General features: G+C 43.2%; 1 long non-coding RNA gene across 1 annotated transcript in view; it reads left to right on the forward strand.

Moving 5' to 3' along the window:
• The first annotated feature begins 9,517 nt into the window (after positions 1-9,517).
• Positions 9,518-14,347, forward strand: part of LOC138154204 (uncharacterized) — a 68,343-nt gene continuing 63,513 nt past the window's right edge. Inside the window, exons 1-2 of the long non-coding RNA XR_011166572.1 lie at positions 9,518-9,707; positions 9,857-9,940. This is a non-coding gene — a long non-coding RNA (uncharacterized lncRNA). The remainder of the gene's footprint in view (positions 9,708-9,856; positions 9,941-14,347) is intronic.

Below are 14,347 nucleotides of genomic sequence, written 5' to 3' on the forward strand. Positions count from 1 at the left end.
TTTTGCCTCATTAATGAGGGCAAAAGCCTGAACAAAGAATTTTCCTTTTAACAGTCATCCAAGCCTTTGTTTGAAGACCTCTAATGAGGGAGAGCTCAAGAAAGTCCATTTTATTTTTGGTTAGGAGACTTTAAGGCTCAATCTGTCTCTCTGAGGCTTCCACTCATTTCTCCTGGTTTAACCCCTGGTGCTCAACAGAACTAATTTAAACTGAATCACAGGCTCATAGGAATCCCTTTCTGTGTTGGAAGGACCTCAGCAGTCACAGATTCTAATCCAGATGTGAAAAGAAACCCCGTGGTCATATGCTGGGCAAGGGTGATCCAACCTATGCTTGAAGACCTCCCTGATGGGGAGCCCATGCCCTTCCAAGGCACTCCATCCATCTAAGTCTCAGCTGGATTCTTCCCAACTCGCTCCTGGTTCTGCTTTCTTGGCCAGACGAAAGGCTTCCTGAACATACTTGAAACCAGCTCTGATGTACGAGCCCACCTCCACCCCTCGTGTTCTCCTCTCTAGGCCCAGTTCCTTCATTCAGTCCTCATAGGACATGGACTTAAGGTCTTTCACCACCCTGGATGCTTTCCTCTGAACTGTCATTTAGCTTGTTAAGGTCCTTATTAAACCGAAGCACTGATAGCTAAACATAAGACTGCAGATAAGGTCTGAGGAGGGCAGAATATGGTGTGGCTATTGTCTCCCTATTCCTGGAAGCTCTGTACCTCTCGATTTAGCTCATTAAAATTTTTGGATGCCACATCACACTGCTGATTCTTATTGAGTTTCCAGTCCACTAAGACTTCCAGATCTTTTTCAGAACAATGGTTGTCTATATTCCTGTATCAGCAATGCCATATTCACAATGCCTATGGAGATTACAGATATGCTGATATAATTATCCATCACAAAATACATCATGCTTGCCATATGGGGGAATAAACTAGAAAATTTATTAAGATACCAAAAGACTGAGTCCCAAAACCAGAAAGTGAAAGCCATCAGAGTAGTTATGACATTGGCACAGGTAGATAAAGTAGAAAGCACCCACATTTTCAAGCCTTTGAAACAGAACAGGCTACCTCAGGCAAAGGTCCTCCTCTCCCCACTCACAGCAACCACCCAGCGTCCAGGAAGCGCGCTCCCAGCAGCTCCGGCCCCTGGCAGTCCTCAGCAGGAGTCCTTAGCAGAAATTCTGGCTAACTCAAAAAGGGCTTCGCGCTGCCGCTGCCTTTGCTGCTGCTGCTGCCACCGTCACCACCACCTCCAGCCACCGCAGGAACTCTAGTTTGGCTTCCGCTTCCTCTTGCTCCGCCCCTTCCTGCTACGTCAGCAAGTCCAATGGGGCATGGAAGATCTTTAAATCCCATAACCCTTACAATTCCCCTTCTAATACTTGTGAAATTGATTAGCTTTCATGGCATAGCATCTTAGAGTGAGAGCTGAAAGGGACCTTGGAGGTCATCTAGTCTAACTAGGCACCTTGGGGGGGCAGAGGATAGAGCACCAGGCCTGGAGTGAGGAAGACCTGAGTTCAAATCTGGCCTCAGACACAGAGGATACAAAAAGACAATCCCTAGGGTCAAGGAGCTTCTAATCTAATAGGACATCAAAGTCCTTTCTAAAATGTGGTACCTAGAACTTCACTGATTATTAAGAAAATCAATTGCTTTAAAAGAGTAGTGTCAGATTCAAGTAGAAATGGAGGTCACTGGGCTATTAACTGTACATAAGGATCCCTGCGGGCTACATACTGACTTAGAAAACCATGCATTAACACCATCTAAATTTTATTGAATTTTATTTATATTTCCCAACTGTATTTAAATATGATTTGGGCCACTCTTATGAGTGTGATCTCTGTTCTCTCCCTATTTGATACTTCTGCTTTAAAAGGCCACATAAAAACTACTGTCCCAGGGGCAGCCAGTCACCTAGGAAAAAGAAAAACTCTTCCAGCAGAGTTTGTCTCCTCTCTCTCTCCCCCGCCCCTCTCTCTCTCCCCCTCTCTCTCCCTCTCTCCCTTCCTCTCTCCCTTCCTCTCTCCCTTCCTCTCTCTCTCTCTCTCTCTCTCTCTCTCTCTCTCTCTCTCTCTCTCTCTCCCCCTCCCCTCTTCTCCCTCGTCCTTCTTCCCTCCCTCCTTCCTTTTCTCCCTTCCTCTGTCCCTTCCTTCCTTCCATTCATCCATCTTATTTATTGCTGGTTCTTCCCATCTCCAGACTGGAAGTGTGGTGGTCACTCACAGGCCAATATTTGTTATCTTGGAATCTTTGAACTGCTCGGTTCTTCCAGCCTGGCCTGGTTCAGAGGTCCACCACGTTGTCTAAAGAGCAGGGAATGGTTGGAATAACCGAGCAGATCAAAGATTGGCCCTCTCCTTAGGCAGCCTGGTGGCCTGTGCTCCTGGAGGCTCACCACATTGAAGACAGACTGAATGGGGACACCCAATTGGCGTTAGCCCTACTTCTGCTCAGAACTCCCCACCTCAGGAGATCCACCAATCTCAGCCCCCTTCAGCTGCAGTGGCTATATGCCTGGGCCACCACTCCAGGCTCTACACTGCTTTCCTTCATCCCCCCATCCCCAACAACATACTTTGCATGGGATATCTTCCCCAAACAACTTTCAAAGACCAAAGAATAAGATAGCTCGATTTTAGGCTAGAATATCCCCAGTATTGCATTGTGATGGATGATTAAGAAGAAAGACGGATTGGATCTGACAGTCATCACTGGTAAGGGACTGTCCAGGCTGAAACACGGGACCCTTTTGCATCCCAGCAACTGAGAGAAGAGTCAAGCTAGGGCCAGGTCATCGTGGGATAAAAGCCCTCAGAGGAGGAGGAAGCAGGGACGGAGCCCACAGGACGGGAGAGTGTCAGAGAACCAAGTGTAAAGGGAGAAAATAACGCAGGGACCAAGACTCAACCTGCAAAATTGAATTAGGTAGGTGGTAGGATCGAAGCTATTTGCATGCCCCCTTGTGGCATCTGATGGTAGAACACCAGAATTTTAATCTAGGTCCCAGGTTCCCATCCCTTGGAACATTTCTTATTTTAGCAGCTGGGTGGTATAGCGGATGGGGTCAACATTTACAGCGGTGTGGCCCCAGGCCAGTCACCTAATGTCTCTGGGCTTCAGTTCTCCATCTGTAAAATGGGGACACAAAAGCAGCGCCTTCCCCATGAGGTTTCTGTGAAGATCAAATGAGATCAAATACATTGATAAGCTCTTTGAAAACATTAAAGAGTCAGACTCACATTTGTTATTGTTATTACCATGTGTCAACCTGGCTTCAAACTGAGTTGAGACAAGAAAGCTCATACAGTGAAGAGGCTCAGAACTCAAGCATCCAACAAAATAGCTCAGGGAAATAGAGTATTTCTTTTAAAAGCCTCCTGGGGCTCCTTCAGACGTTTAGACTGAGACTCCCCCCATCCATCAAGGAGGAAGGGATAGAGTAGAAACAGAAAAGACAAGGAGACAACTCCCAGACAGTTTCGCAAGTGATGGTTTAATGGTAACAGCTAAATCAACCAATTAATAAACAATTATTGAGCACCTACTATGTGCTGGGCACTCTGCCAAGCACTGGAGATAAAAGAAGAGGCAAAAGACAGTCCCTGCCCTCAAGGAGCTTACAGTCTTTTTTTTTTTTTTTTTTGCTTTTTGGAGGGGGAAGGCAGGGCAATTGGGGTTAAGTGACTTGCCAAGGTCACTTAATAATAATGTGTGTCAGGTGGTGAACTCAGGTCCTTCTGACTCCAGGGCTGGTGCTCTATTTACTATGTCACCTAGCTGCCCCAGGAGCTTACAGTCTAATGGAGGAGACAATATGTGATGAGTCAAGTTTACTTAACTGGCATGAAGTTCAGTGTTGGGAGCTCAGCTCAGGAACACCTGGGTTCAAGTCTTCCTTTGTACACACACTGGCTGTTTGATCCCATACAGGTCATTTATGCTCTCAGTGCCCCAGGCAGCTAAGTTGCATAGCAGGTACCCATCTATGCTGGTATGGACATTTTCCTCACTGGGATTTCCCTGTGCTAATGAAATTATAGGTCCAGTTTAAAAAAAAATATGTAGATACACAAGTCATCATGAGTTTAAGACCTATTTGAAAATTAGGTAATTTTTTTAGGTAATTAGGTAAAAATTACAGTAAGTCGCAGCCTCCTTGTCTACAGAGTGAGTGGTTTGGACCAGCTCCCTGATTTCCCACCCAGTTTTAAAATTCTGTGCTCCTAACAACCTCTAAGATTCTCTCTAGCTCTGGCATTTTATGGTCTAACATTTTATGTCCTAAGGCCCTATCTATCTGTAGCATTCTTTGTTCCAAGATCCTTTCCAGTTCTGATATCTGTGTTCTAGCATTGATTCTGCCTAACTCTGACATTTGGAGCACCAATGTTCTACAAGGGAAGGGCCCTTCCAGATATGACATTGTTTATGGAATAGCAGAGAGTGGACTGGCCTTAGAGCCAAGAAGACAACTACCTGGGATGCTCACTGTGTGACAATTGCAGGTTGTTTGAATTTCTCAACCCTCCAACCCTCTCAACCCTTCTAATCCTGTAGGTTACAGCTGAATTGTTAATCTATAACACTGGTGAAAGTCTCCCTACCATGACTTCTCTAAACTGTTGAAAATGTAAATCTCAACCAAAAAGAGAAAAAGTTCCTTATAATTCTGACAGTCTGATTCTATGAAATAGCTAAGGGTGGTAGGGAGGATTTTTTTAAGGGTGGGGGAGTGTGGGAGACTGAGGAAGTCTCTAATTGCCCTAAATTACCCCCAAATTGAGGAAGGTTCCCAATAACTTCAGGAATCCAAAGGAAAGGCAACTTAAAGATATTGCTAAAAGAATGTGATGGAAAACCTGGGTTCAAATCCTGCCTCTGACATGACCTGTGTGACCTTGAACAAACCACTCTTCAGCTCCCTGGCCCTCAGTTTCCTCAACCATAAAATGAAAGGCTTGGACCAGCTGACCTCTGATCTTTCTTTCAGCTCTGGCTCCATTCTCCTTTGGCTGGGGAAAAAAAATGACAACAACCAACAGCCAATCAAATTCAAGTTAGAACCGGGTCTCTGATGCTGTAATGAGAATGTAAATTTGAAGATCTTTCCTGCTCCTAGGCTAAAGTGCACCTGGAGCCTGGGGTGGGAGGCTTGTTTTACAGTAGATACTTCTTGATTGGCCAGTGAGTCAATAAGGTTGTTACATTCTCTGAGCCAGGAGAAGGCTATATAAGCCCTGATGTGAGGCTTTGTTTTGAGGCTCACTTTGAGAAGTGTTTTGTGATTTGATTTGGATTCTGGGAAGCCGTTGTCCAGAGCCCCCCGGCTTTGAAAAACCCAGATGTTGATTTGGTATGGATGTAATGGTTGGACAGTTTGGAAAGCTGTCTACTTGATCTGTTTCTGTCTTGATAATTCTGTCTGTATACTTTGAAGTTCGGGATGCTGACCTTTTTCCCCTGAACTAGGTAAACGATACATGTTTGACTGATTAAAGTGGCTTGTTAACCCATTTTGAGTTGCTTTCCTTTATCAAAGCAAATCCAAGAACCTGTGTTGGCAGCAAACCCTGAGGACGCTTGGGGTGCTTGCTGCTACAGATGCAGAACTGGGAGGGATTTGTGAGGTCCTCTATCCAGTCTAGGTGTTCTTAATCTGAGGTCCCCAAACCTCTGGATAGATTTCAGGAGGTTCATGAAGTTGGATGAGAAAAAAAATTACATCTTTATTTTAGCTAACCTTTGATTAAAATTGAGTATTTCCTACAATTATAATTCAAATACAACCACAACTACTGCAAACCCAGAAAGGAAGCAAAGTCTTTGGCATTGTCAAATGGCTCAACATCAGAAACGGATAGGATTTTATCAGTGGTGACATTAAAGAAGAGACATTCCCATCTGCTTTGCATCATGGGAATTTTCCCTCTAACTTCCAACTGAATTTTTACATAAATGCTTTCTCCCCGATTAGAACATGAGCTTCTTGAGAACATGGAGTGTATGGGTTTTAAAAATTTGTATCCCTAAGGCTTTGTATATAGTAAGTATTTAATAGGTGCTTTATTCATTTATTTATTCAATTATATATTTTATTATTATAAGTATATATTTTAAAATGGATTTATGTATTAATATATAATTATATATAGTATAATATAAAATATATGCCGATATATAATATAATTTATATAATAATAAATATATTAAAATAAATTTTTTAAGCTATATATTAAAAAACTCATTATTCTGATGAATCCATAGACTTCACCAGACTGCCAAAGGAGTCTAAGGTCCCCAAATAATTAAGAACCCCTGATCTAGTACAACTCCTTTATAGGTAAGGAACATGAGGCTCAAAAAGGTTGATTTTTCACAAAGTCACACAGTTACTACTTAGCATATCCATGATTAAAACAGTGACATGAAGCCTGACCCCCAGGGGTCAGGCTTTTCAAAGATATTGGAGGAGAAATAGGTGGGGATCCAGGGTATGGACTTGCCTCTTATGCCATTTGCTTTTGAACTCTGAGAGCAAGCTCCATCCAGAGGTGGCGTGTCTGACTCCACATCTGGGGCAGGGGTGGGAAGGAGGGAGGTGGGTGGAGGGAGCACTTTTGCATGTGTTCAGATTACTTCTCCGAATAGAACTACAGAGTCATAGAAAGTGGTCACCTAACCCAACTCATGTGTACAAAGAAGCCTCTCTATGACATCTCACTAAGTTGGCTAGCCATCCTTCACTTGAAGATCTCCAAGGTGTGTGTGTGTGGGGGGGGGGAAGGGGAACCCACCCTCTCTTAAGGGCTCCCATCCCTCTTCTGGACAACTCTCCCATTTAGGAAGCTTTTCCTGAAGTCTAATCTAAATTGGCTCCTTCCTATCTGCTACACTTGAGGGGCAGGGGCTGTTCTCACTTTTACCTTTGTTTTCTCAGAGTGCCTGGGAGTACAGTCCTTGGGCCATTGTAGGCTCTTAAAAATATTTGTTTGTTGATTGGTTTTTCAGGTGGTTGGACTAAGTGGCCACTGAACTCCCATGTAACTTTGAATTTCCATGATTTTGTGTTTTGGCAATTAAAGTGGTGGTGGGGGGGGGCAGAAGCCAGATCAAAGGGAGTTTAGGAATGAGTATGGGTGATGAGGAAGTAGAGACTAGTCTTTCTGGAAGATCAGTAGTAGTCCCAGGGAGCCGAGCTAGCCCTAGGGGTCGAGGGTCAAGGATTTTTTTTTTCCACATAAGGAAGAGGAGTGGGGTCCCATGTATATTGTGAAGCTCTATGTGTTTTGAGGGGTTGTCCTTTTATATGGCTCTAAGGGAGGCAGAATAGACATCTCTAGTGTTTTCCTTCCCCACCCTTCTTCAAGGGAGACTTTCATTCCTTCCAGGAGGGGAATCAGGAGGATGGGGATGGAAGTCTCCACTCTGCACTCCCCAGAAAGAAAGAGTATTGAGCTACAATCTATCTTCTTTCTTCAGTATTGTTAGTCTAGGGGTTATGATCAGATTCGGGCTAACTTGTGATCACTTCGTCATTTTGGAAGGAAGGGAGCACCCCAAGCTTTATGGCCACAGCTTGACCAATACCAGTTCCACAATGAATATACATAGGAAATAGCAAATGAAACCATTTATCCAAGTCAATAGCAAAACAGAAATCAGAGAAGGCATACTGAGGAGAATACATATCAGACAGCACAGAATGAAGGAGCTCTCCCCTTGGGGGCAAGATCACTCGGCTCAACCAAGAGAGAGCATCCTGGATCTCACCCAAGGACAAGCTTGAGAACAGCAGTGTGTTGAAGACTGCCGGCTTCTCTCACATCTTCTCAGAATCTTTTTCTTCAGAACCTTAAGAGAAGTTGGCATCTTCTCTTTCAAAACTGGAAGCCTTGGCGTTTTCTTGGCAAAGATGTTGAAGTGGTTTGCCATTTCCTTCTCCCACTTATTTTACAGATAAGGAAACTGAGGCAAACAGGGTGAAGTGACTTGCCCAGGGTTGCACAGCTAGTTAGGCCTGATTTGAACTTGGTTCTTCCTAACTCTAGGCCTGATGCTCCATGCTCTTCACTACCTCAATACCTATGCTTTCTTGGAGGGTCCCAAAGAGGGCCTGGCTGAGAACTGGAGCCTCTCAATAACTCAGTTCCTCCTCTCCCACAGGCCTAGACATGCATCTCCTCCAATTGGGAAAGAGTATCACAACCATGGCTTTGGGACTGGGGCTACATTAGAATGGAAGAGCCAAGCCAGTAGAGAGGGGAAGCTTGAGGATAAGGGAGAAAGAAGGAATGACTGATGAAGCTAGGTCCCCAGGAAATAATAGCCACAGCGATTAAAGGAAAGAGCTTTCTGTCCATGACCTTGTTTGGTTTGATCTCCCAACAACCCTATGAGATGGACTCTATTATTATGCACTTTTATTCATGAAGAAACGAGGTTCAGAGAGGCTATACGACTTGCTCGTATACCCACAGGTAGTACTTGAAGTAAAATTTGAACCTGGGTCTTTCTGACTCCATATCCAGGGCTTAGTGGATCAACTTGTTAGATTTGGAGATAGAGCTCTGAGTTCAAATCCTGCCTCTGGCACTTTGTAGCTTGGAGACCCTGGGCAAGTCACTTAACTTTTTTGTGCCTTAGCTTTCTCAGTTGGAAACATAGGGGGTTGTATCTGATAGTCTCTGAGCTCCCTTCCATCCCTAGACTTACAATACTATAATTCAAGGGTTGGCTTTATCAAAGAAGTAGGGACCACCATCTCATCCTTTTAAAACACAGATCCAGGAGAAGGGGATGAGTGAGGCTATATATAGTAAGGCCTTCAGATGTGGAGAAGGAGAGATGAAGGGGCTCCCAGCAGATGGCTTCTGACTTCTTAGACCAAATGAATTCCAGGGTAACCTGTAGTTACTATGCTGGTGAACCGGCACATAGTTGCTCTAAAGTAAACTTTTCAGAGGTGGGTGCGGTCTCTGGTCATGTTGACTCATCTCTTTAGAGTTTTTGTTTGTTTATTTATTTTTCTACCAGAGGGAGAAAAAAGGAAATCAGGAGGCATACTTTATTAAGAGTTTCAAAAACCTTTGAGAAGACTCCAGGCATGCTCTTAAAAAATGGAGTTGCCCCCAGTTTGCTAGGAAATATGCTGCTGTTAGGGATAGGGAATCAATAGAGAGACCAGAGAGAGCTACTCTCAGCTCTTCCCACCTCCTCTTTTCCCTGCCCAAGAGAGGCACTTCCCCTTCCCCCTGCCCCATCTCCATTACCCACATGTACCGTCTTTTGCTCCAACCTGAACCAGGTTCTTCTTCTATCTTCCTAGGCCCCTCCTCTCCAAGGACTCGGCTACCAGACACCAATAGGCGGTTGTTTTGTGGGTATGATACTGCTTAATTCTCTTCTTTGGCCCAGCCCCCTAGGGCAGTGTTCTCCCCAATCTCCATCCTCCTCCCATAACCCCCTACAACAGACACACCAAGGCTGGGATCGCCACTTCCAGTGGAACTCCTTTGAAGTTCACAGCCCTCCTCTTTCTGAAGGAGCTGCTGTTCATCAAAGACAAAAGCCTTCAGGACAGTCTGTGTAAGACACTGGGGTGGGACAGCATGGAGAAGAAAGAGCTAGCTACACCATTGTATTAGAACATTGAACGTATGACAGAGGGTACTATTAGATCCATCTGGGAAGGTGAGTTTTAAAAATTCTGTTACTGTGATTTTTCATTAGTTTAAATTGACCTTCATCGTAATTAATGCATTAAAAAAATATGGTGGGGACACCAGTGTCATAAAAAACCCTGAAAGTAATTTTTTTCCTTCTTCTTGTAATATACACAGACCCTTTGGTAAGTCCCACTTGGAGGCCTCCAAGTTCTGGTGACACTGGGTTCTTGAAGGCTACCTGCATCAGGACAAGCACTGGTAAGTTTGAGGACCATGGTCTTGGCCACATACTACATCTGCTTACTGAGGATAAGCCTTGCTGAATACAGAGTATTATTTTTTTCTTTTTTTATGTTGTATTATATTTTTATTTATTCTGTTAAATATTTCCAATTACATTTTAATCTGGTTTGGTAGCATTGGACTACTGACCATATTTTTTTTTCCATTTTTTCAAATGCTTTATTAACTTCTGATTTAAATCATTCATTTCTGCCAGATTTTGAGTTACAAATTTTCTCCTCGTTTTCCCCCTACGCACCACCCCAAAATAGCAGTCCCACAGGATATTCCCTCCTCCAGTCTGCTCTCTCTCATATCTTCTCCCATACCCCCTTTGACTTTTCCAGAAGGGCATGGTGTATTTCTATGCCCCAGTGCCTGTATATCTTATTTCCCAATTACATGTAAAATAGTATTAATAATAGTATATATATATATATATATACACACACACACACACACACACACACACATATATATATATTTAAACATTTGATTTTAAAACTTTTAATTACAGATTCATTCCCTTCCTCCCTTGTCACTCACCCTTACTGGGAAGATAAGCATTTCAGTATAGATTGTACATGTGTAGCTATTGCAAAACATTAACATAGTAGATTATAAATGACTGACTATATTTCCCTCCCTCCTATCCCACCTCCCACTTGTTCTATTCTCTACTTTGATCCCGTCCCTTTTCAAAAGTGGATGCTTCCAACTTCCCTCCCCCCCAGCCTGCCCTACCTTACATCATCCCCCCTCTCTTCCTCTTCCCCCCTATTCTCCTGTAGGGTGAGATACCCTATTTAGTGTGTATTTCATTCCCTCCCCAAGCCAAATTCAATGAGAATAGGGTTGACCCATTCCCTTTTGCCTTCCTATCCTTCCCCTCTATTGTAACCATTTCCCCTTGCCTCTTCTTTATGAAATAGTTTACCCCATTCTGTCTCTCCCCATCTCCTCTCATTATATTCCTCTCTCACCTCTTAATTTCACCTTTTAAATATCATCCCTTCCTGTTAAATTGTTCCTGTGCCCTCTGTGTATACCTGTAAACATATATACACATTCACATATGTATTCGTATGTCCATATACCCTCATATATAGACATATATTTCTATATATTCAACTATTCTATATATATTCTATATATTCAACTATTTTCATACTGACAAAAGTTTCATCAATTATAATTATTGTTTTTCCATGTAGGAATGTTAATAGTTCAACTTCGATAAGTTCCTTATAATTTCTTTTCCCTGTTTAGCTTCTCATGCTTCTTGAATCTGAATGTCAAATTTTCTATTCAACTCTGGTTTTTTCATCAAGAATGCTTGAAAGTACTCTATTCCACTGAATGACCGTATTTTCCCTTGAAACATGATACTCAGTTTTGCTGGGTAGGTGATTCTTGGTTTTAATCCCAGCTCCTTTGCCCTCCAGAATATCATATTCCAAGCCCTCCGATCCCTCAGTGTAGAAGCTCCCAGATCCTGGGTTATCCTGATTGTGTTTCCACAATATTCAAATTGTTTCTTCCTGGCTGCTTGTAATATTCTCTCCTTAATCTGGGAATTCTGGAACCTGGCTATAATATTCCTAGGAGTTTCTTTTTGGGATCTTTCTTAGGAGGTGATCGGTGGATTCTTTCAATCTCTATTTTGCTCTCTGGTACTAAAACATCAGGGCAGTTTTCTTTGAGAACTTCCTGGAGGATGATTTCTAGGTTCTTACTTTGGTCATGGCTCTCAGGCAGTCCAATAATTTTTGAATTATCTCTCCTGGATCTATTTTCCAGGTCAGTGGTTTTTCCCATGAGATATTTCACATTGCCTTCTATTCTTTCATTTGTTTGGGTCTGTTTAACAGCATCTTGCTTTCTCATAAAGTCATTAGCTTCCATTTGCTCTAATCTAATTCTGAAGCCATGATTCTCCTCATTGAGCTTTTGAGATTCTTTCTCCATCTGGCAAATTTGGCTTTTTAAGGCATTCTTATCCTCATTGCCTTTTTGAACCTCCTTTGCCACTTGAGTTAGTCTTTTTTAAGGTGTGATTTTCCTCAGTCAGGCTGTTGACTCTCATTTCATAATTTTCTTGCATTGTTCTCATTTCTCTTCCTAATTTTTCCTCCACTTCTCTTATCTGCTTCTTAAGGTCCTCTATGGCCTGTGACCAGCTCATATTTTCCTTTGAAGCTTTTGGTGCAGGAGTTCTGACTTCACTGTCTTCCTCCTGTTCCATGCCTTGCTCCCTTTTGTCCCCAAAATAGGAGTCTAATGTTGGAATCTTCTGTCTGCTTTGTTTCCTTTGCTTGGTCATGACGCCCCTCAGTCACTTGACCCCTAGGCTTTTTGCCACAATAGGAATCTGCCTCCAGACAGGGGAGCTTTTGTCCCAAATGATGGGGTTTTCTCAGCTGCCAGAGGTATTAGTTGGGTGCCCTCTCTGAGACCTTCACACACTCTGGCAAGCTGGACACACACCCCAGGACCTCCGCCCTAGACTGCAATCCAGATCCAAGCAGGTTAAAGCAAGAGTGATTACCACTCAGACTGGTTGCTCGGTCCCCTTATACTCTGCAGGCCAGGAGCTGAAGCTGCCACGTGGTGCTGGCTTGCTGTGCTGGCATCTCAGGGGCTTCTCACCCTGGGGCAAAAGCCATGCACTTCCACTTACTGGGTCCCAAAGTCCAGACTGCACTGACTTCTCACTTTGTCCTTCCGCATCTGCGTGTTGATAATTCTGGAAATGGCCACAGCTGCAGCTGATCTGGAGTCCCTCCTGAGGCTGGTCAGGCCCTCCCTGGGGCTAAAACCTCAGGCTCAAGGCCCCGGGCTCAGCTCCCAGAGTGCTGCACTGGCTGCTTGCTGCCGGGCTGCTGGGCTGTCCTCAGAGGGAGGTTAGCTTCTCTGTGTCATTTTGTGGGTTCTGCAGCTCCAAAGTTTGTTCAGAGTCCCCTTTTTACATGGATTGGGGAAGGTGGAAGCCAGAGCCCCTCAAAAGTCGTGTTTCTACTCTGCCATCTTGACTCCACCTCCCTCTACAGAGAGTATTATTACCAGTAGGTTAGCCAGTTGGGGATGAATTCTTGGCTATGATATTTCATATGTACAAGTATTTTTAGATCATACCTTCTAATATAAAGGGAATCTGCACCAAGTTCATTTTTGGGTTGCTTCCATTACATTGAATTATGGAATAATAGAATTGTGAGGGCCCTCTCTGACTCTCTCAGGGTCTTCTCTTCCCTTTCTTCATCCACTTCCTTGGTGATCTCATTGGCTCCTAGGGGTTTAGCTATCATCCCTATGTGGTAATTCCCAAACCTTTTGCTAACCCTCACTCCCACTCCCACTGGCAAGTTGGGTTGCCACAGGATAGTTATATTCCCCACTTGGAGTTCTAGGGGCACTCTGGAGGATTTGGGAGGATCTTTCTAATGCCATTGGTTTAAGATCCAATTCTTGTGTGTTTTTTCCAAAATAAATTGCCAGTTACAGTTAGTCTTTCCCATATATTGTTGATTAGAATCTCAGTTTCTTTTAACCAATTAATACCAATTTGCCTTTAGAAAGGGGACATTTTCCCCACCTGATAAATTATCAAAAGATATAAACAGGTAGTTTTTGGAAGAAAAAAATCAAAACTATCATCATGTGAAAAATGCCCTAAATTACTAATAATTAGAAAAATGCAAATTAAAACAACTCTGAGGTATTACCTCAATCTATCAAGTTGGTTAACATGATAGAGATGCAGAATGACAAATGCTGGAGGGGATGTGGAAAAATTGGAACACTAACACACTGTTAGTGGAGTTGTGAACTTCTCTAATCATTTTTAAAAATAAATTTATTTATTTATTTTTAGTTTTCAGCATTCATTTCCACAAAATTTTGAGTTACATTTTTTCTACTCATCTTTCCCCTACCCCTCACCCCAAAATAGTAAGCCTATTGAATACCCGTTCCCCCAATCTGTTCTTCTTCTTCTTCTTTTTTTTTTTTTTCTTTTTGGAGGGCAATTGGGATTAAGCGACTTGCCCAAGGTCACATGGCTAGTTTTGTGTGTGTGTGTGTGTGTGTTAAGTGTCTGAGGCCAGACTTGAACCCAGGTCCTCCTGACTCCAGGGCCAGTGCTCTATTCACTGCACCACCTAGCTGCACCGCAGTCTGTTCTCTCTTATATCTTCTCCCATCACCCCTCTAGCTTTCTAGTAGGGCAAGATGGATTTCTATACCCCAGGGCATGTATATCTTATTTCCCCGTTGCATGTAAAAAGCACTTTTTTTTTTAAACATTTGCTTTTAAAACTTTGAGTTCCAGATTTTTTCCCTTCTTCCCTCCTCACCTGCCCCCAATGGGAAGATAATCAATTC

Source organism: Petaurus breviceps, unplaced genomic scaffold, assembly GCF_028583685.1.
Source record: "Petaurus breviceps papuanus isolate PSGF00001 unplaced genomic scaffold, PetGlider_PUasm1.0 91041, whole genome shotgun sequence".
NCBI classification, from domain to species: domain Eukaryota; kingdom Metazoa; phylum Chordata; class Mammalia; order Diprotodontia; family Petauridae; genus Petaurus; species Petaurus breviceps.